At 37.0% G+C, this 22,934-nt stretch overlaps 1 long non-coding RNA gene across 1 annotated transcript in view; it reads left to right on the top strand.

The window, feature by feature from the left end:
* Positions 1-22,718, top strand: part of LOC123554612 (uncharacterized) — a 28,285-nt gene extending 5,567 nt beyond the window's left edge. The window contains exons 2-5 of the long non-coding RNA XR_008367434.1: positions 10,593-10,761; positions 12,346-12,575; positions 13,178-13,290; positions 19,456-22,718. This is a non-coding gene — a long non-coding RNA (uncharacterized LOC123554612). The remainder of the gene's footprint in view (positions 1-10,592; positions 10,762-12,345; positions 12,576-13,177; positions 13,291-19,455) is intronic.
* Positions 22,719-22,934: the final 216 nt, after the last annotated feature.

Below are 22,934 nucleotides of genomic sequence, written 5' to 3'. Positions count from 1 at the left end.
TGTAAAGAGGTTGCAGAAAAAAAACATTGTTGCAGCACAAACAAACAATTAGTAGGATATTTTGTGTTCAACAATGACAGTTACCTGTTTGTGACGATTGTAGTGTCACCAATACTGGATGACATCTTTTGGGAGAATGCATATTGCGGTGACCACATCGTTCGGATATTGTGGATGAACTGATCTCAGACTGCATTAAAAGTGAAAGAAAACAACAGTATGAAACATTCATTACAATTTTAAATACATTTTTGTATTAAACATTGAAGGGCGCCATTAAAATACTTAGTCAGTCCTGTTTAATGATATATACCATGTATACTGTAAGCAAAAAAATACTCAATTGTTAGTGCGAGATTGGTAAAATACCCAATTGGTTTTAGCAAATACCCAATTACTTCTGAAAAGGCTGGGTAATGATATTATTTTTACCTAATTCAAATTTCCAATACCCAATTCAGACAAAAAGTGATGGGTAAATACCCAATTGCACCAAAAGCTTATCTGGAGCTCTGTTCGACTTCCAGCCCTGTTTGCCACAATGACATACAAATGTATTATGTATTTATTCAGTTTCTGACCTATCCACCCTATACATTTTGTTATTTATTCAGAAACTCAAAGCAATAGTATATATTTTAGGATTTTTAAGTGTTACACACACATATATATAGGGGCAAATGGGGATATGGTTTATATACTTTTTTGTTAATGCTCAATTTGGGAACTTACTTTATTTTTAGCTCCGTGCGTGCGTGCGTCAGTCCGTAAACTTTTGCTTGTGACCACTCTAGAGGTCACATTTTTCATGGGATCTTTATGAAAGTTGGTCAGAATGTTCATCTTGATGATATCTAGGTCAAGTTCGAAACTGGGTCACGTGCCATCAAAAACTAGGTCAGTAGGTCTAAAAATAGAAAAACCTTGTGACCTCTCTAGAGGCCATATATTACACAAGATCTTCATGAAAATTGGTCAGAACGTTCACCTTGTTGATATCTAGGTCAAGTTTGAAACTGGGTCACGTGCCATCAAAAACTAGGTCAGTAGGTCAAATAATAGAAAAACCTTGTGACCTCTCTAAAGGCCATATTTTTCATGGGATCTGTATGAAATTTGGTCCGAATGTTCATTTTGTTGATATCTAGGTCAGGTTTGAAACTGGGTCATGTGCGGTCAACAACTAGGTCAGTAGATCTAAAATTAGAAAAACATTGTGACCTCTCTAGAGGCCATATATTTCATGAGATCTTCATGAAAATTGGTCAGAATGTTTACCGGGATGATATCTAGGTCAGGTTCGAAAGTAGGTCACGTGCCATCAAAAACTAGGTCAGTAGGTCAAATAATAGAAAAACCTTGTGACCTCTCTAGAGGCCATATTTTTCATGGGATCTGTATGAAAGTTGGTCTGAATGTTCATCTTGATGATATCTAGGTCAAGTTCGAAAGTGGGTCATGTGCCATCAAAAACTAGGTCAGTAGGTCAAATAATAGAAAAACCTTGTGACCTCTCTAAAGGCCATATTTTTCATGGGATCTGTATTAAAGTTGGTCTGAATGTTCATCTTGATGATATCTAGGTCAAGTTCGAAACAGGGTCATGTGCGGTCAAAAACTAGGTCAGTAGGTCTAAAAATAGAAAAACGTTGTGACCTCCCTAGAGGCCATACTTGTGAATGGATCTCCATAAAAATTGGCCAGAATGTTCCTCTTGATGATATCTAGGTCAAGTTCGAAAGTGGGTCACGTGCCATCAAAAGTAGGTCAGAAGGTCAAATAATGAAAAAACGTTGTGACCTCTCTAGAGGCCATATGTTTCATGGGATATGTATGAAAATTGGTCTGAATGTTTATCTTGATGATATATAGGTCAAGTTTGAAACTGGGTCAGTAGGTCTAAAAACAGAAAAAACCTTGTGATCTCTCTAGAAGCCATACTTTTCAATGGATCTTCATGAAAGTTAGTCAGAATGCTCACCTTGATAATATCTAGATCAAGTTTGAAACTGGGTCATGTGTCCTCAAAAACTAGGCTAGTAGGTCAAATAATAAAAAAACCTTGTGACCTCTCTAGAGGCAATACTTTTCATGGGATCTGTATGAAAGTTGGTCTGAATGTTCATCTTGATGATATCTAGGTCAGGTTTGAAACTGGGTCAACTGCGGTCAAAAACTAGGTCAGTAGGTCTAGGTCTAAAATTAGAAAAATCTTTTGACCTCTGTAGAGGCCATATTTTTAAATGGTTCTTCATGAAAATTGATCTGATTGTTCACCTTGATGTTATCTAGGTCAGTTTCGAAACTGGGTCACGTGCGGTCAAAAACTAGGCCAGTAGGTATAAAAATAGAAAAACCTTGTGAGAATGTTCACCTTGATATCTAGGTAAAGTTCAAAACAGGGTCACGTACCTTTGAAAACTAGGTCAATAGGTCATATAATAGGAAAACCTTGTGACCTCTCTAGAGACCATATTTTTCAATGGATCTTCATGAAAATTAGTCAGAATTTTTATCTTGATAATATCTAGGTCAAGTTCAAAACTGGGTCACATGAGCTCAAAAACTAGGTCACTATGTCAAATAATAGAAAAACAACGTCGTACTCAAAACTGGGTCATGTGGGAAGAGGTGAGCGATTCAGGACCATCATGGTCCTCTTGTTTAATGTTATATCTTTCACAGACATTGCATGATTTTAAACTTGTAGGTCAGGTCATGAAATCTTTATCTTGGGAACTACTTTAGGAAATAAAAAGATACCTTTCTCTTTTTTTGTTTTGATTTCTGAAATTTCAAGCATATATTTTATAAACTGATTCAGTCGGCAACTATTGAAGTAAAGTTTTGATAGAGCATTTCTGTCTTTGCAGTCGGGAAGAAAAATTTGTATTCAAATCTGTGAGAAGATCATTTGGAACCATATACTGCTATTAGCAAAATTGTAGCTAAATGAAAAAATAAAACATTCAGGTCTTCATTTTCCTAAATTGTCATTTATATATACATTATATAGCTTTTTACAAATTCAGTGGAAAGTAGCTTTATGCTACATACATGTGGAATAAATTTTGGACAGAATTTCAGTATTTTGAAAAAAACAAAACATTTGGCAATATTTATTGATTTAATGTGTGGAATAAATTTTGGACAGAATTTCAGTATTTCAGTATTTTGAAAAAAAACAAAACATTTGGCAATATTTATTGACTAATGTGTTTTAATTTGTACTATGAAATAAATACCATCAGTTCACTACTTTGTGCTGAAAATAAAATGACGAGTTTTAATAAAATTCTATTAAAGTCATGTCAGTTCAAGGTCAAGGTTGTATGATGAGATCAGATGCAAGATCTTTATCTTTTTACCTGTTTAAAAGATTTTATTGAAGTTGGCATAAGTTTTACAAGTAAGATGACTTTCAGTCATATTGAGTCAGTGTCAAGGTCATATCTGGAGATCAAAGGTTAGGTTTTCATGTACATTCCACATCTTTAACACAGAAAAAAACCTATATAACTTGGCAAGATTCTTTTCATTATGCAACTTCCAGTCATGTCCAGTCTATGTTGTATATTGTAGGGTCGAGTTTAAGTGGTGAAAGGTCAAATAGGCAGTATTTCATGTATGATTAATATATATATTTACATTCTTTTTGGAAATGTTTTCAAATGAATTGGAACTAGCATATCTCTATTCAACAAAAATGTTACAAATATAGTTCTTACACATCAAGTTTAATGAAGCTGTATGTGGTGAAAAAAATCACACAAAAGGGTTTTACATTGGTGGATTGAATTTAGTTTAAACATTGTAAGTGTTAAGAGGATATTATGATTTGGGAGTAACCATTTTAGTGCAGAGTTAGAATCTTGTACTACATAAAGGTCAGTGAGCAGTTTCATACTGCACACCATTTTAGTCTTTAAAATGAATATGTTCAAAATTTAAAAAAAAAAAGAATGTTTTGTTTTGAGAGTTAATGAAATGTGCCATACCGCTCATGCGCCCTAAGCTCAGGCTTAAGCAGGTTACTATAAGTATTGTTTACTTTTAAGTTTGCCATATTTCTTGACTTTTCACAATCTGTATGAAATTAGTTCAGCATATGGTTTATTAAATGAAGTATTTAAAAAAGCTCCATATTTAAAGACTGAAAGATTAGATCAGTTCACTTTATTTTACTCTACTGCTTTTCTATCAATACAGCTTATCCGCTGTGCTTGTATCTTCATTCAGCTAGCTTTCCCATCCAGCTTCCTTTCCTATGCTACTACAGTGTCTATCACACCCACCTATCTCTCACTAACTACCCATGGTGTTCCTCCTTGATGCTACTTTAAGGGTCTATATAACTTCCTTCTAACTATCACACCCACCTAGCCTTAGATAGCTATCCCATGGTGTCCCCCCATGATGCTACTAGGGTATATCTTCTATCACATCCACCTAGCCCTAGCTAGCTATCCCATGGTGTCCCCCATGATGCTACTAGGGTATATATTTCTTCCTTCTAACTACCACATCCATCTATAACTAGCTATCCCATGGTGTCCCCCATGATGCTACTAGGGTATATATTTCTTCCTTCTAACTATCACATCCACCTGTCTCTAGCTACCTATCCCCTACTGCCATTTAGGCCAAAATTGTATGTAGCTGTCACATGTACTGCCGGGTTGTATATTTCATCCATCAAGCTAGCCAAAGCTGCTACCAAGAAAGATGTAGCATACAACCAGCCAGCCCATGTTTCTTCTAGGGAGCACTTTACATTCTTTGCTTCTTAAAGCCTATAGCCTATATATTCCAATATCCTATAGGTCTTATTGGCAGTATATTACATTCCACAAACACATCTCATTTATATCTAAAGTAGCTCTCCTGTGTGCTACCAGGTTGTATATTTCTTCCATCAAGCTAGCTAAAGCTGCTAAATTGTATGGTTGTATACAGCCAGCTAGCTTTTCATCTTTTCATCTAGCTATTGTTCTTCTTGATCTTAGTCTTTCAGTCTTTTAATATTTAGCAACTTTTAATTACAAAAATATTTAAACTAGAAAACTAGTTTATCATCATGGAAATATGGTAACTTATAATGAAGAAGCAATTTCACTTAAATGGCCTACCAATAAATTCAAAACAATTCAGCCTGTATGAGTTTTTGCTGTTTGATAGAATCCTTTCTAAGCAATTTAAAACTTGAAGCTTTTAAGCTCTGCAATATAATGGTTTTCAAAAATTAATATTTGAAAAATCATTGCTTTTTGTTACATAAATTCTAGTCCCAGAACCAAGGGATATACTTTACATTGAATTTAACCACCAAATTTGTTAGTTTGTATCTCGGTAACAATCTAGACTAAATTTGATGTGTCGGTGCGATGTTAAGTCCAAAAAAAATAAAAAAATTTGATAAGTAGCCTTTTTGGACCATTTTCTCCACAGTTACTGTCCTTGACTGTCAAATTGTAAATAATGGCTGTCTTCTGCTCAGTTTTTACTTTCCTTTGATATGGACTACACTGTTTCTTATATAATCTAGGTAAAGTTTCATAACTGTATCACCAGTCATTGCCCTTGAATTAGTCAAAATTCTAAAACTAATGAAGTCTGCTCAGTGAACAGAGTATCAGTTCTGTTCTTTGATCTCAGAAACACTGCTACAGAATATTGCCAATACAATCCGAGTAAAGGTCATTATCACTAAGTTAAGACCAGTATCTCCAGAGTAATGCCCCTTGAATTAGTCAAAATTTCCAATTGATACTGGTTGTCTTTATGTATTTAGTAAAGTTTTTGTTCTTTGATCTCAATCATACTGAATGTGTAGGTCATGTTATATAATCTGCAAGTGAAAATTTTCCAGAGTAATGACTCTTGAATTAGTCAAAAATTGCAAATTTGACATCTCTCGTAGTAGAGAATTTTAAAATTAGAATTAATTTGATTTGTATATATATTTGGTACTTCAGTTAATTGTTTCTGGCATAATGTTTGACAAGGGAGTGAAGTGTTGGTTGCTACTTCTTAGTATTTGTACTATACTCGATGGCTGGTGTTTTAAAGTAAATTTAAGGAATGAAAGTCAGTCCTGTTGAAAGTGAATACATTTTGGTTTATGGTGCATTTAATTCAAACAGGGATCTTTAGTGCTGACAAGGTTACCAAGTTACAAGGTCAAGAAGAAAATTAATAAGATTGCTAAGGTAGAAAATTGCTGTATCAAAATTTTTGCGGGTAATGCTACCAAAAAGGTCTTTATTGACTGTTTGTATTATTAATGTGGCGTTCCTTGCAATGTAACTGAAATATTATACTTCTTAAAACTTTGGCATTGTTTATCAAAAATGTTTTCTTTATGAATTAAATTTACTGAAATTAATTGGCATCTAGGAAAATCATTGCAATGTCTGTATAAGGAATAATTTTGTAAAATACAGTGGTTCTAAAAGTTGATGTAATGTGTAATGTTTAAGTGGCCGGGTAAATGAGTTGAATGAATGCAAGAGTTGTTCCAAAAATCACCAAGCCCTAGAATTAGCATAAATTGTCATAATTTATATTGTTACTATATTCCTTTATCCTAAAAATGTATGAACTTTGTCATCGGTCATAAACTAGGTCACTAGGTCAGGTCATAAAAAAATCCTTGGTAGCACAACACAGGAGACCTTTACCTATTTTATTAGCTCACCTGTCACGAAGTGACAAGGTGAGCTTTTGTGATCGCACAGCGTCCGTCGTGCGTGCGTGCGTGCGTGCGTAAACTTTTGCTTGTGACCACTCTAGAGGTCACATTTTTCATGGGATCTTTATGAAAATTGGTCAGAATGTTCCCCTTGATGATATCTAGGACAAGTTCAAAACTGGGTCACGTGCAGTCAAAAACTTGGTCAGTAGGTCTAAAAATAGAAAAACCTTGTGACCTCTCTAGAGGCCATATATTTCAAAAGATCTTCATGAAAATTGGTCAGAATGTTCACCTTGATGCTATCTAGGTCAAGTTCGAAACTGGGTCACGTGGCTTCAAAAACTAGGTCAGTAGGTCAAATAATAGAAAAACCTTGTGACCTCTCTAGAGGCCATATTTTTCATGGGATCTGTATGAAAGTTGGTCTGAATGTTCATCTTGATGATATCTTAGTCAAGTTCGAAACAGGGTCATGTGTGGTCAAAAACTAGGTCAGTAGGTCTTAAAATAGAAAAACCTTGTGTCCTCTCTAGAGGCCATACTTATGAATGGATCTCCATATAAATTGGTCAGAATGTTCATCTTGATGATATCTAGGTCAGTTTCGAAAGTGGGTCACGTGCCATCAAAAAGTAGGTCAGTAGGTCAAATAATGAAAAAACATTGTGACCTCTCTAGAGGCCATATTTTTCATGGGATCTGTATGAAAGTTGGTCTGAATGTTTATCTTGATGATATATAGGTCAAGTTTGAAACTGGGTCAACTGCAATCAAAAACTAGGTCAGTAGGTCTTAAAATAGAAAAACCTTGTGACCTCTCTAGAGGCCATACCCTTAAATGGATCTTCATGAAAATTGGTCAGAATGTTCACCTTGATGATATCTAGGTCAAGTTTGAAACTGTGTCACGTGCCATAAAAAACTAGACCAGTAGGTCAAACAGGTTTGAAACTGGGTCAACTGCGGTTAAAAACTAGGTCAGTAGGTCTAAAATTAGAAAAATCTTTTGACCTCTCTAGAGGCCATATTTTTCTTCATGAAAATTGATCTGAATGTTCACCTTGATGATATCTAGGTCAGTTTCCAAACTGGGTCACGTGCGGTCAAAAACTAGGCCAGTAGGTATAAAAATAGAAAAACCTTGTGACCTCTCTAGAGGCCATATTTTTCATGAGATCTTCATGAAAATTAGTGAGAATGTTCACCTTGATGATATCTAGGTAAAGTTCAAAACAGGGTCACGTACCTTCGAAAACTAGGTCAATAGGTGAAATAATAGAAAAACCTTGTGACCTCTCTAGAGACCATATTTTTCAATAGATCTTCATGAAAATTGGTCAGAATTTTTATCTTGATAATATCTAGGTCAAGTTCAAAACTGGGTCACATGAGCTCCAAAACTAGGTCACTATGTCAAATAATAGAAAAAAACGATGTCATACTCAAAACTGGGTCATGTGGGAACAGGTGAGCGATTCAGGACCATCTTGGTCCTCTTATATACAAGCTTGGTCATTGTGGGTAAAAAAAGTAGGTCATGAGGTTAAAAATCATAGAAAACCAATGTTAGCACTCTAAATAGGTATTTTCTACCCCTTTTTAATAAATTAAAGTCAAAATAGAAACTTGGCAATTTTATGTTGAAAAGTAGGTCACAAGGTCAATTTTGAAGTCTTACCAAGGCAGAGGCCAAATTTTCTAGGTAACCGGAATAAAACCATTTTGAATGGTGTGAAATAAAATTGGTTCATCCGTGTTATAATTCACCAGGTATTATCTAATACAACCTATAACTTTATTTAGTGAGAGGAATGTTCAAACTGAATCATTTGAGGTCAATGTTGGATCACAGACAAATCTTGGTTCAACACTCTAGTTTAATATAGTAAAACTTGGTCAAGCAATCTAGCACTATTGTGACCCTCTTCATTTTTGTAAAATTTATTTAATAGTGTAAAGTTTTGAATAATTTTGGTGTTAAAATCAGTTTAAATTATTTTTATGCTTGATATTGCATTAAATTCTGGGTAGGATAAGGACTTTTTTCCGTCTTTAAGAGGTGAGTTATTGTGATCACCATATGCCTGTCATCATGCGCTGTGCATCATGCATCGTAAAGAATTTGACTGAGAATACTTCAGAGGTCACAGTTTTAGCTCAATCTTTATGAAACTTGGTCAGAATCCTCGATAAAATTTCAAGTTTGTTAATGGGTCATCTTGGATAAAAAAAATACACTCTAGAGGCCACATTTTTTACCTCATCTTTATGAAACTATGTCAAAATTTTCTTTATAAGAAATGAGGATAAAATTTAAACTGGGTTGCCTGAGGTCAAAACTAGGTCAACTGGTCAAATCATAGCAAAGACAAATTTACTATGTGATCTTATAAAACTTGGTCAGAATAATTGTCTCTTAAATCTAGGTAAAGTTCAAAAACTTGGTTATCTAGGTAAAAATCTTTGTCACAAGGTCAAATTATAGAATGACATTATACACTCCAAATGTCACATTTTCTACCTTATCTCCATGAGACTTGGTTGGAATGTTTCTCTGTTTAAAATCTAGGATAAATTTGTAATTGGGTCACTTTGGGAAAACAAACTAGGTCATTTATTCAAATCATAGAAAAACTTTGTAAAAAAACTGTAGCGGTCTCTTTTCCAACTTGATCTTCATAAATTTTTGTGGGAATGTTTGTCTGTATGGAATCTAGGTCATGTTCAATAGTGAAAAACTATGTCACTAGGTCAAATCATTGAAAAACTTGATTAATGATCTACCTGTTTTACATAAGAGGTGGTCAAATTGTTTGTCTCTATGAAATCTAGGCCAAATAAGACACCAGGTTATAGAGAGTAATAACTAGATCAGGTGAGCAATACAAGGCCTTCAGGGCCCTCTTGTTTTGTTTCGTTTCGTTTTTCTGCCACTCTTCCAGACTGCTGAGGAGAAGATGCTGCTTCAAAAGATTGGCAGAGTTGTTTTCTGTTACAGCTGCCAAGGCCTGACAGATCCCTTAACTATTGATCAAGACATCATCGTTGACATCGAGGATAATCCGGTGTCTATATATCCGCAAGATGAAAAGGTGTGGAAGTGACTGGTCTACAATTCTGCGCCGGCAGTGTTTAGATGAAGGTTGTTCCTTTGTGTTTTGAGAGATGGGAATCAGGGATTGTGAGGATTTTATTTCTTTCAGGTCCACAGCCTGCCAATGACAACTGACTGTATGTCCCGTCCATACATGCAGTCGGCAGGATTTTCTTTCAGTGCCAAGACCTGCCTAGGACCACCTCCATGAGGTAGGCAGGATTTCTTTTTTTTTCAGGTCAAGAGTCTGCCTTAGACAGCTGAACATACAGAGATGGCAGAATATTTTTTTCAGATTTCAAGGCCTGGCAGATCCCTTAACTGTTGATCAAGACTACTTGCGTAACCTTCGAGGACCCGGTGTCAATATGTCCGCAAGATGGGAAGCATTAATGGGGATAACTGGTCTTCAATTCTCGCCGGCGGGTTGCTAGATGATAGTTGTTCCTTTGTTGAGAGAGATGGAAATCAGGGGGGATTGCAAGGATTTCTTCTTTATTTCAGGACCATACCCTGCCCAGGTCTTCTAATGCATGTTTTACTTGGACGGAACATACATTGGGCAGGATTTTATTTCTTTCAGGTTCAAGGCCTGCCAGGAACGGGCAGGATTTTCTCTCTTTCAGATTTCCTTTGAATTTTTGCCTTCTTTTACCAGGATAGGCCAGATTGTCAGATTTGTTTTTCATGTAGCTCACTTCTGCAGTATTAAATTCTTGCCTTATTAATTAATAAGTAACTTTTTTAACATAAAATAATTTCAAGTTCAGTTTTTCCTGTTTTGGCTTTTTTTCTAATTACAAGCTGGGGAGCCAGAGACTCTGTATTCCCATGGAAATGTGAAATGGTGCCAGTCCTTTAGTAGGGACAGTGAGGGAGCCAACACGGTGCAAGTCCTGTATTTCCATGCCTTCAATCTTCTAGACCTCTACTGCTGGTGTCTAAATCTGTTCATAAGTATATTCTCTTTAAGGTAATTAATAGTTATGAATATTCATTTTGTTCCCGGAATTTGCACTAAAATATTAAATATCGTTGTCAGAATAATAGTTAAAAAAAGAAATAGAATAAATCTGCAGGTTTCTAAATTTTCTTCAGCAAAACAGTTAAATGGATAGAAATTAAGCCAAATTTCTTATTTTGTCAGCTGGTAACTGTATGAAGATAAATTATATTCAAGACAGAGATGCTAGTATAAGAAACAGTTTATCAACAAATAGCTTTTTCAGAAGAAAAATATTTAAGCACGTAAGCTGCACTTTATATCCTAATTGATTATAATGATAGAATTTGAGTACATGCTTTATAAATTCTAAGATGTTTGAGATTTCATGAAAATCTAACATTGCTTACTTTTTGAATAACTTCCCATTATTTACAACCCAGAGTATGACTCCAAAACAAATAATTTGGTCCATCAGGCGTTTAATTTTAGGTTAAAAACAGACAAACGGCTGTCAAAATAGAAAATAATACTTATTTGTGTAGTAAGAAAAGCATATCTTTCATTATGGCACATGATTCTATACAGACAGAACCATAAAGGGAGGTAATAAAATCAGTGGATTTATTAATACTGTTAACTATTTTGAATCTAATGTTCAAAGCTGTGATAAATATATAGAGAATATTTGTTTGTTTTAGTGTAAGATTGAAATATATTTCACCCAGTGAACACTATATTTCAGTCGGTGAAATATGAAATATATCTCGATCTTACACTGAAACAAACAAATTTTCTATTTATTTTATGCATTTTTAATGGTTTTAACCAAATTATATTCAGTTTGCCCGCGCAGCATCACATGCACTGCAACTTATCATGATGGTGTCGTGACATCAGGATGTCTTTGTAGAAAAACTCTAAAAAGTTCTATTACGTTTTCTGATTTCTGTGACATTTTATTATGATAAAATGTACATATTTATGATCCTTTTATTATTTAGAACATTTTTACCTTTACTGAAGAATATTTTTTAAGGAATTTCCTATCATTTATAATTCATATCATTTCGCAAATAAAACTACAGCATAGTCATTGTGGTCCCTCAAACAGAACTTGTTAAAATTTCACACTCTAAAAGATGACATTAAGATTAAGTGCAGTGTACATGAACCATAACTCAACTTTGTTTACTTAATAAAGATATTCCCTGTAGAAATTATGCCTGAAACTTGAAAATAACTAAATTTCACATGACATTGTGTGTTTGAGAACCGAGTTAAACCTTAATTACAATGCTGAACACTATTGATCCTGCCTTTGCAACCATCGCAGATCATGATCAGCCTGCACATCCATGAAGTCTGATCATGACCAGCACTGTTCATCATTCAGTCAGTATCTTTTTGGTAAGCACCCCTTTTAACAGTCAACGGTACTGTCCAAATTTGAAAATGGACAAGTTCTGTATAGAAATTGTGCAGGGTAAGGATTAAAGAACTGCAGTGTGCATAAACCATAACTCCTGCAAACACATTATGACTCAGGACTGCAAACACATTATTCATGGTAGTTCTTGACATGCTTTTACTTTCTGCATACATTTCATTTAGTTTTGGCTGAGACAGTGTTTGGAGAGACTGGCAAAAATGACTGATGAATAAAACTACAACACCACCAATTAAGCAACATCAGATCAGATCAGCTAACTCGGATGCTGAACTACCAGTAGTTGCTGGAAATGTGGGACAGAGTTAGCATTTAATAACTTCCAGCTGGATCTTGTCTGGAACTTTCTGGAGTTCATTTGAACCACATCTGTACAGTCAGCTCTATAATTCAGGTAACATGAATGTTTTAAGTTACACATTGCAGGAATAGAATCTCTTTAAGGATAGAGTGCTGAAAAAAGACAAAAGTCACAAATGACAAGGCAGGTTAGCTGATTGACATTTTAAGCCCCTCTCTTATTTGGTTTAAATTAACAAATGGAATTTACAAGTTTGTTTGTTTTGATGTCTGCCATTACTTCAGTCTACTGTCCTGAGTATCACCATGGCCATGGCCTAGGTGTCAGAACGCTAACAAGAACATACCTTATTGAAAACTATTCTCATTCTTCCAGTGAGTCACCTGTATATTAGTTTTGCCAGTGAGGGTTGGATTTTCTTAATTACATATTCAAAATGAAAGCTACATTGCAGCTTTGCCAAGCTACATGACTGTAGTTATTTGCCAGGATTAGCTTCAGATGGGGAAGTTACATTATACATTGAAAATATTCTATATATATATATATATGTGAGAAAATTAAGTGAAACAGTTAAAAAAACTATCAAACACAATGGATCCCAAGACGTTGCATGAACTTAAAAATGAAATTGCACACCTTGAGGAAATAAAACAATGTTAATTGTTTAAATCATTAAATATATTGAATTACAGATCTGTCATAGGGTTCATGGAGGTCATAGCCAACATAATACAGATGCCTCTGTTTCAAGATTCATTCCTGCAAACCAAGACCAAACTGATGGATAAAATATCGGCTAATTCATGTAAGATTATTTTAGCTTAATTGACTATTCAAAGAATAAGGAGGGCTATTGCACTTGCCCTGGCCTTATGTGTCGGGTGTTAGTCAAGGCTTTACGTAGTCCGATATTTTCTTCATTAATTAAGATTCAATTAAAACATGCTGTACTGGTTAGTACTGAAAATGTTCAATAGTATGTTAGGCTGTGTAACTCCACCTGCAGTATTGTCAGAATTATGCACCTTTTTAACTTAGAAATTAGATTCAAGTTTTTATGATGAAGTCCAGTATCTTCATTACATAAGATATTCATTTGATACTTACTGTACTACTACTTGCTCATAGTGACATTGTATATTAGTGTGACTAGATGCAGAACCCTCCCTGCTATTACTTGAAATAGATTATACTGATTCAAACTGGTGTCCAACATCATAATCAACGTCAGTGGTTTTTAATCACTCCAGTGATATCTCAAGTTTCCTCAGTTATGCCTGTTTTTTCGCTATTCAGCAACAGAGTAGTCAAGTGCATTGTCTCCTATGATAGCTCACGAACATGTTTTTTTTTTCATAGCTGGCCTTGCAATTGGAGGTAAAATGCATTTGTTTGTTTGCATGAGAATTTCAAGTAAAAAAATTAATTTGATGGTGTTCAAATTGTAGATTTTCAATCATTTCCTCATTTATTTACCTCTATTGAAAACCTGACTTGCTGTACAGGTGAGCACTTGGAATGTTTTCATCTGGTAGGAAAATGAAGGTCCAAATGATATCTTTTAAAGAAATATTTTTACATGCCCAAAAGGGACATAATTATTATGTTATACCCTAGGTGTCCGTCCGTCAGCAATTCCGTGTCAACTGTGTAACTCTTGAACCCCTTAAAGGATTTCAAAGACACTTGACATAAATGTTCACCACACCAAGATGACATGTAGAGCGCATGTTTTGGATGTCTCGCTTCAAAGTCAAGGTCACACTTGGGGGTCAAAGGTCATATCAGATTCTTTCCTGTTCGCTCTATAACTCTTGAACTGCTTGAAGGATTTCAAGGAAACTTGGCACAAATATTCACCACACCGAGACAATGTGCAGAGCGTGTGTTTCCAATGAGTCACTTCCATGTCAAGGTCACACTTAGGAGTCAAAGGTCATATCAGATTGTTTCATGTCCACTCTGTAACTCCTGAACTGCTTGAAGGATTTCATGGAAACTTGGCACAAATGTTCACCACACTGAGACGACATGCAGAGCGCATGTTTCGGATGACTCACTTCAAGGTGAAGGTCACACTTGGGGGTCAAAGGTCATATATGACTGCTTTGTGTATATTGCTCTGCATTGCAGTGCTCTTGGTTTTATTTGGCAGATCCCATTTTTGTTCACTTGCAATAAATACTTTTTATGCCCCTGAAGGGAGGCATATTAATTTTCAACTGTCCAATCGTTCGTTCGTCACAACGTTAACTTTTTGCATGAAGGCACTTTACTCGTGAACCACCACACCCAGGACCTTTAAACTTCACATGCTGATAGTTCTTATTGAGTACACCACCCCTACTGACTTTGGGGTCACCAGGTCAAAGGTCAAGGTCACAGGGGCCAACGTTAACTTTTTGCATGAAGGCACTTTACTCGCGAACCACTGCACCCAGGACCTTCAAACTTCACTTGCTGATAGTACTTATTGAGTACACCACCCCTACTGACTTTGGGATCACCAGGTGAAAGGTCAAGGTCACAGGGGCCAACGTTAACTTTTTGCATGAAGGCACTTTACTCGCGAACCACTGCACCCAGGACCTTCAAACTTTGGGTGCTGATAGTACTTATTGAGTACACCACCCGTACTGACTTTGGGGTCACCAGGTCAAAGGTCAAGGTCACAGGGGCCAACGTTAACTTTTTGCATGAAGGCACTTTACTCGCGAACCACTGCACCCAGGACCTTCAAACTTCACATGCTGATAGTACTTATTGAGTACACAACCCCTACTGACTTTGGGGTCACCAGGTCAAAGGTCAAGGTCACAGGGGCCAATATTAACTTTTTGCATGAAGGCACTTTACTCGCGAACCACTGCACCCAGGACCTTTAAACTTCACATGCTGATAGTACTTATTGAGTACACCATTCCTACTGACTTTGGGGTCACCAGGTCAAAGGTCAAGGTCACAGGGGCCAACGTTAAGTTTTTGCATGAAGGCACTTTTCTTGCGAACCACTTCACCCAGGACCTTCAAACTGTACATGCTGATAGTACTTTATGAGTACACCAACCCTACTGACTTTGGGGTCACCAGGTCAAAGGTCAAGGTCACAGGGGCCAACATTAACTTTTTGCATGAAGGCACTTTACATGCAAACCACTTCATTCAGGACCTTCAAACTTCACATGCTGATAGTACTTATTGAGTACACCACCCCTACTGACTTGGGGTCACCAGGTCAAAGGTCAAGATGCTGCGGGGACATTTGTCACCGTTAGTGACAGCTCTTGTTTTGGAATTATTATGTCTCCCCCAGGAGACATATTGTTTTTGCCCTGTCCGTCCGTCCGTCCTTCCGTCCGTCCGTACGTCACACTTCATTTCCGAGCAATAACTGGAGAACCATTTGACCTAGAACCTTCAAACTTCATAGGGTTGTAGGGCTGCTGGAGTAGACGACCCCTATTGTTTTTGGGGTCACTCCGTCAAAGGTCAGGGTCACAGGGGCCTGAACATTGAAAACCATTTCCGATCAATAACTAGAGAACCACTTGACCCAGAATGTTGACACTTCATAGGATGATTGGTCATGAAGAGTAGATGACCCCTATTGATTTTGGGGTCACTCCGTCAAAGGTCAAGGTCACAGGGGCCTGAACATTGAAAACCATTTCCGATTAATAACTAGAGAACCACTTGACCCAGAATGTTGAAACTTCATAGGATGATTGGTCATAAAGAGTAGATGAACCCTATTGATTTTGGGGTCACTCCATCAAAGGTCAAGGTCACAGGGGCCTGAACATGGAAAACCATTTCCGATCAATAACTAGAGAACCACTTGACCCAGAATGTTGAAACTTCATAGGATGATTGTACATGCAAAGTAGATGACCCCTATCGATTTTGGGGTCACTCCATTAAAGGTCAAGGTCACAGGGGCCTGAACATTGAAAACCATTTCCGGTCAGTAACTTGAGAACCACTTGACCCAGAATGTTGAAACTTAATAGGATGATTGGTCATGCAGAGTAGATGACCCCTAACGATTTTGGGGTCACTCTGTGAAAGGTCAAGGTCACAGGGGCCTGAACATTGAAAACCATTTCCGGTCAGTAACTTGAGAACCACTTGACCCAGAATGTTGAAACTTAATAGGATGATTGGTCATGCAGAGTAGATGACCCCTAACGATTTTGGGGTCACTCTGTGAAAGGTCAAGGTCACAGGGGCCTGAACATTGAAAACCATTTCCGGTCAGTAACTTGAGAACCGCTTGACCCAGAATGATGAAACTTAATAGGATGATTGGTCATGCAGAGCAGATGACCCCTAACGATTTTAGGGTCACTCTGTTAAAGGTCAAGGCCACAGGGGCCTGAACATGGAAAACCACTTCCAATCAATAACTTGAGAACCTCTCGACCCAGAATGTTGAAACTTCATAGGATGATTGTTCATGCAGAGTAAATGACCCCTATTGTTTTTGGGGTCACTCCGTTAAAGGTCAAGGCCACAGGGGCCTGAACATTGATAACCAGTTCCGATCAATAACTTGAGAACCTCTCGACCCAGAATGTTGAAACTTCATAGGATGACTGTTCATGCAGAGTAGATGACCCCTATTTATTTTGAGGTCACTTGATCAAAGGTCAAGGTCACAGGAGCCTGAACAGTGACTTGAGAACCACTAGGCCAAGAGTGTTGAAATTTAGCGGGATGACTGGACATGCCAAGTAGATGGTCCCTATTGCAGCCAACCATCAGTGTCTCTTTGACTTTCGCTCCTGACCCCTATTGACTTCTTGCCTATAGGACTTTGCATTGGGGGAGACATGCGCTTTTTTTACAAAAGCATTCTCTAGTTTCCCTTTTATTAGCTCACCAGTCACAAAGTGACAAGGTGAGCTTTTGTGATCACCCTTCGTCCGTCGTCAGTCAGTCCGTCCGTCCATGCGTCAGTGCGTCCGTCAACAATTTCTTGTCTGCACGATAGTGGTTTCATTTATGATTTTATTTTAACCAAACTTGCACACAACTTGTATCACCATAAGGTCTCGGTTCCTTTCTTGAACTGGCCAGATCCCATTATGGGTTCAAGAGTTATGGCCCCTGAAATGGCCAAAATTAGCTATTTTGACCTTGTCTGCACAATAGCAGCTTTATGATTTGATTTTTACCAAACTGGCACACAACTTGTATCACCATAAGAACTTGGTTCCTTTCTTGAACTGGCCAGATTCCGTTATAGGTTCCAGAGTTATGGCCCCTGAAAGGGCCAAAATTAGCTATTTTGACCTTGTCTGCACAATAGCAGCTTCATTTATGATTTTATTTTAACCAAACTTGCATACAACTTGTATCACCATAAGATCTTGGTTCCTTTCTTGAACTGGCGAGATTCCATTATGGGTTCCAGAGTGATGGCCCCTGAAAGAGCCAGAATTAGCTATTTTGACCTTGTCTACACAATAGCAGCTTCATTTATGGTTTGAATTTAATCAAACTTGCACAAAACTTGTGTCACCATAAGATCTTGGTTCCTTTCTTGAACCGGCCAGATCCCTTAAATGGGTTCTAGAGTTATGGCCCCTGAAAGGGCCAAAATTAGCTATTTTGACCTTGTCTGCACAATAGCAGCTTCATTTATGATTTGATTTTAACCAAACTTGCACACAACTAGTATCACCATAAGATCTTGGGTTCCTTTCTTGAACTGGTCAGATTCCGTCATAGGTTCCAGAGTTATGGGTTAAAGGTCCAAAATTGGCTATTTTGGCTTTTGCAGCCATATAGATACTTCATTTATGGTTTTATTTGACACAAACTTCCAAAATATCTTCAGCAACAATAAATCTTGGATTCCATGACAAATCAGATCCAATCGTAGGTTCCAGAGTTATTTTATATCTGATTACCTCCCCTGATTATAATCAAAATGGATTTATATCAGTAAGTGCTTATAGGACTTATTTCAAATTTCATTATTGTCATTAGTTGGACTGAGCCAATCAGGGTAGATAACTATGGACTGATTTTATGTCAAATTACCTCCCTTTAATTCAGATTAAAATGGGTATATCTCCGTAACTAATGAAGATACTGATCTGAAATTTCATTTATGTCAACAGATTTATTTGGCAGATCCTTCTTTTGTTCACTTACAATAATTTTCTTTTTAATTACTTCCCTTTTACGTTAAAATAAATAAAATAAATAGCTTTTTTTTTTTTAAGTAACTTTTTTATTTTTGGCCGTAGGGAAAAACCGAGACCACTTTCCTGTGATACAACGTGGATGGTACCTCCAATTTTTAGGTGCATTTTGACATACTTGTACCTTGTAAGAATTTTTTTTTCTTTTTGGTTAAATATTTTCCCTTTGTTGTTCCTGTCCTTTTGACTTAGATATTTTTTCTGAGGACCTTCTTTTCCTCAAGTGCAATGATAACAGGTGAGCGATATAGGGCCATCATGGCCCTCTTGTTTGTTGTTCCTGTCCTTTGGGCTTCCACAGTCAAATTCTTTAAATTTTGCTCCCATCCTCTGATGTAACTCTTCGGGTGTATATTGCCCCGCTTGGCGGCGCTCTTGTTGAATATGGACTGGTCATATAGCATGAATTATAAACAGGCGTGGTCATATAGCATGAACTATGAACTGGCAATGTATGTTAAGTCATGCAAGAATATTTATAAATACTTTTAAACAGAAAACAACAAACATGCTTATACTTTTATTTGCAAATTGAGTAACTATTTGGGCCCAGTTGTTTGAAACTTTTAACAGGCGATCAAGCTAACCATCGATTAATTTTTAGGGTTATATTTCGACATTTTAGAAGACTTGGTATACATTGAACGTATGAGGAAAGGATTATGAACACAAAAGTGGGACACAGACTTAATATTTTGAATCAAAATCTAACCAGCCCTGTTTGTTAATCATGTATCAATTTTCTTGCATTATTTCAGTTGTGTCCCTTGCTTGAAGTTGCTTCCCATGGAATTTTTTCACAAAGTCATTGACTGTCAACGTGGCATGAAGACGGAATGCACTGATCAGACCCGAGTTTCTCGCTGTTTCCTGGCAGCCAATGGAAGAGCCGAGAATACCAGTGCGGGTCAAGTGTTGAATTTTCCACAAAATAGCGAGTCAAGTGTTGAATTTTCCACAAAATAGCACAGACTCCGAGCATTGTTTCTCTCTGGTCAGAAAAAAAAATCAGAGAAATAACATGTCACTGATATATTCCTGTCTGTTAGTAATGATTGATCGCAGACTGAATGCTACCATGGGTCTACTGGCAAGCTGGAAAGGTACAAAGATAAAGATAATTTATTAAACTTACTGAACAGGACATTGGAGAATATTCAGTTGTGAAAGTGAAATAGACATTAAAAATATTAAGATCAAGTGCAAATTTGATGGTTCATGATTGACATTAACACTTAATGAATGTAACATTAAAGGATGTTCAAGTGTGACAGTGAAATAGGCATTAAACATTAAAGATCAAGTTGTGGTTTAAGATAAAATACTGAAAAGATCAACACCAGGATGTTCACAATAATGTTACAATTTATTTTATGACATTTAGAACCCTAGCATTAATATGAATTTTGATATTGTACTTACCAACTTTCTCTCTTTGCTCCATCGTGCACACATGAGACATTGTAATTGACAAGATCCTTAGTTAGCTTTCAGCGTCTTCTAACAATTTTGGCCTAAAGACAGCTGAAACATCAGTTAGTTGATCAATGGTCAATGGCAAAATAACACCAGTTGAGTTATTTTCGACTCTGTATGTACGCTCACAACCAAGGCACTCAAAACCAAGGCAGTCTTTGTATTAAAATTTGAAGTGTTGTTTTCTTTATTATGCCCCCCTTCGAAGAAGGAGGGGTATATTGTTTTGCAGATGTCGGTCGGTCGGTCGGAATGTAGACCAATCCGTTTCCGGATGATAACTCAAGAACGCTTGGGCCTAGGATCATGAAAGTTGATAGGGAGGTTGGTCATGACCAGCAGATGACCCCTATTGATTTTGAGGTCAGTATGTCAAAGGTCAAGGACACAGTGACCAGGAACAGGAAAATGGTTTCCGGGCAATAACTCAAGAACGCTTGGGTCTAGTCTCAGGAAAATTGATATGAGGTTGGTCATGACCAGCTGATGACCCCTATTAATTTTGAGGTCATTAGGTCAAAGGTCAAGGTCACATTGGCCAGGAACAGTTAAACGGTTTCTGATCTTTTTGTCCAAAACCACAGGGCCTAGGGCTTTGATATTTGGTATGTAGCAAAATCTAATGGTCCTCTACCAAGATTGTTCAGATTATTTCCCTGGGGTCAAATATGGCCCCACCCCGGGGGTCACATGGTTTATATAGAATTATATAGGGAAAAACTTTGAAAAACCTCTTGTCCAAAACCACAGGGCCTAGGGCTTTGATATTTTGCATGTGACATCATCTAGTGGTCTTCTACTAAGATTGTTCAAATTATCCCCCTAGGGTCAAATATGGCCCCGCCCTGGGGGTCACATGGTTTATATAGACTTATATAGGGAAAACTTTGAAAATCTTCTTGTCCAAACCACAAAGTCTAGGGCTTCAATATTTGTAATATAGCATCATCTAGTGGTTCTCTACCAAGTTTGTTCAAATTATCCCCCTAGGGTCAAATATGGCCCCGCCCCTGGGGTCACATGGTACATAAAGACTTAGAATCTTCATGTCCATAACCTACATCATTCAAATTTGGACCACATGTATAGTTTTGAGTGGCAAGATGAAGCTTGACATGAGTTGACCTTGATCATGACCTAGTGACCTACTTTCACATTTCTGTAGCTACAGCCTTCAAATTTGGACCACATGCATAGGTTTGTGTACCGAAACAAACTTTGACCTTGTTATTGACCTAGTGACTTACTTTAGCATTTTTGAAGCTACAGACTTCAAATTTGGACCACATGCTTAGTTTTGTGTTCCGAAATAAAATAAGACCTTGATTTTGACCAAGTGATCTTTTTTTCACATTTCTCAAGCTACAGCCTTCAAATTTGAACCACAAGCATAGTTTTGTGTACCGAAATGAACTTTGATCTTGAGATTGACCTAGTGACCTACTTTCACATTTCTGAAGGTATAGGCTTCAAATTTGGACCACGCGCACAGTTTTGTGTTTCGAAATAAAATTTGACCTTGATTTTGACCAAGTGACCTACTTTCACATTTCTCAAGCTACAGCCTTCAAATTTGAAACCCATGCATAGTTTTGTGTACCGAAATGAACTTTGATCTTGAGATTGACCTAGTGACCTACTTTCACATTTCTGAAGCTACAGCTTCAAATTTTGACCGCATGCATATTTTTGTGTTCTGAATTGAAATTTGACATTGAATTTTACCTATTACCTACTTTCACATTTCTCAAGCTACAGCCTCCAAATTTGAAGCACATGCATAGTTCTGTCTACCAAAATTAACTTTGACCTTGAAATTGATCTAGTGACCTACTTTCACATTTCTCAAGCCACAGCTTTCAAATTTGGACCACATGCACAGTGTTTTGTACCGATATGAAATTTGACCTTGATTTTGACCTTGAGCTAGTCTTGAAATTTGGAACATTCAAAAATGGCTCAGTGGTGGACGCCAAGATCACTCTTTGATCTCTTGTTAGGTTAATAGGTTAAAGGTCAAGGTCAGATTGAACCAGAACGGTAGAACTTTTGTTTACAGTAAGCATATAATTTCTGTTCCCTTGTGCAATTACTGAATGCATCAAGGGGGGCATTTCGTGTTCGACAAGCTCTTGTTGTATTTGTCACTGACCTTAATCTTTGCTCCATCATGCACCTGGTTTTGAAACATTACCCTATGACATGCTAAATGCCACCAATTCTGGTGAGTAAAAGCACTTTTCCTTTTTATATGCCCGTCTGAACGTATGGTGTATTATGTGAACACCTGTGGTGGGCGGGCAGCATCCACAGCATGTTCGCTCTTTAAGTGGGTTATCATCCGATCTTCACCGAACTTCCTGACAATGTTTGTGGGCATAATATCTCGGCCAAATTAAGCATTAGGCCAAGTTAGATGACGGGCGTATTTTGTGATAGTCTGGAACTCTTGTTTCTTGAAACTGTCGTTGAATAAGGACAAACTCATTCATTAGTTCATAGTGCATTTGATCCAATAATAAAAACAAGAATCGCCAATCCATAACTACACTTTGCATTTTTACAAAATTATGCCCCTTCGACTCGGCAGTTTTTGGTTAAGTTTTTGTATGTAAGCTGGTATCTCAGTACCCAGTATGTAAGCTGGTATCACTGAGTACCCACTAATGGGAATGGATTGAAACTTACCATTGTCCACTTCATGAACTGATATGCATTTTACAGGTTCCTAACCCTGTTTAGCAATTTTACAAAATTATTC

This window comes from Mercenaria mercenaria, chromosome 15 (assembly GCF_021730395.1).
Source record: "Mercenaria mercenaria strain notata chromosome 15, MADL_Memer_1, whole genome shotgun sequence".
NCBI classification, from domain to species: Eukaryota; Metazoa; Mollusca; class Bivalvia; order Venerida; family Veneridae; genus Mercenaria; species Mercenaria mercenaria.
The sequence above is the reverse complement of the archived record's forward strand: the minus strand, read 5'-3'. Positions and strand labels throughout refer to the sequence as shown.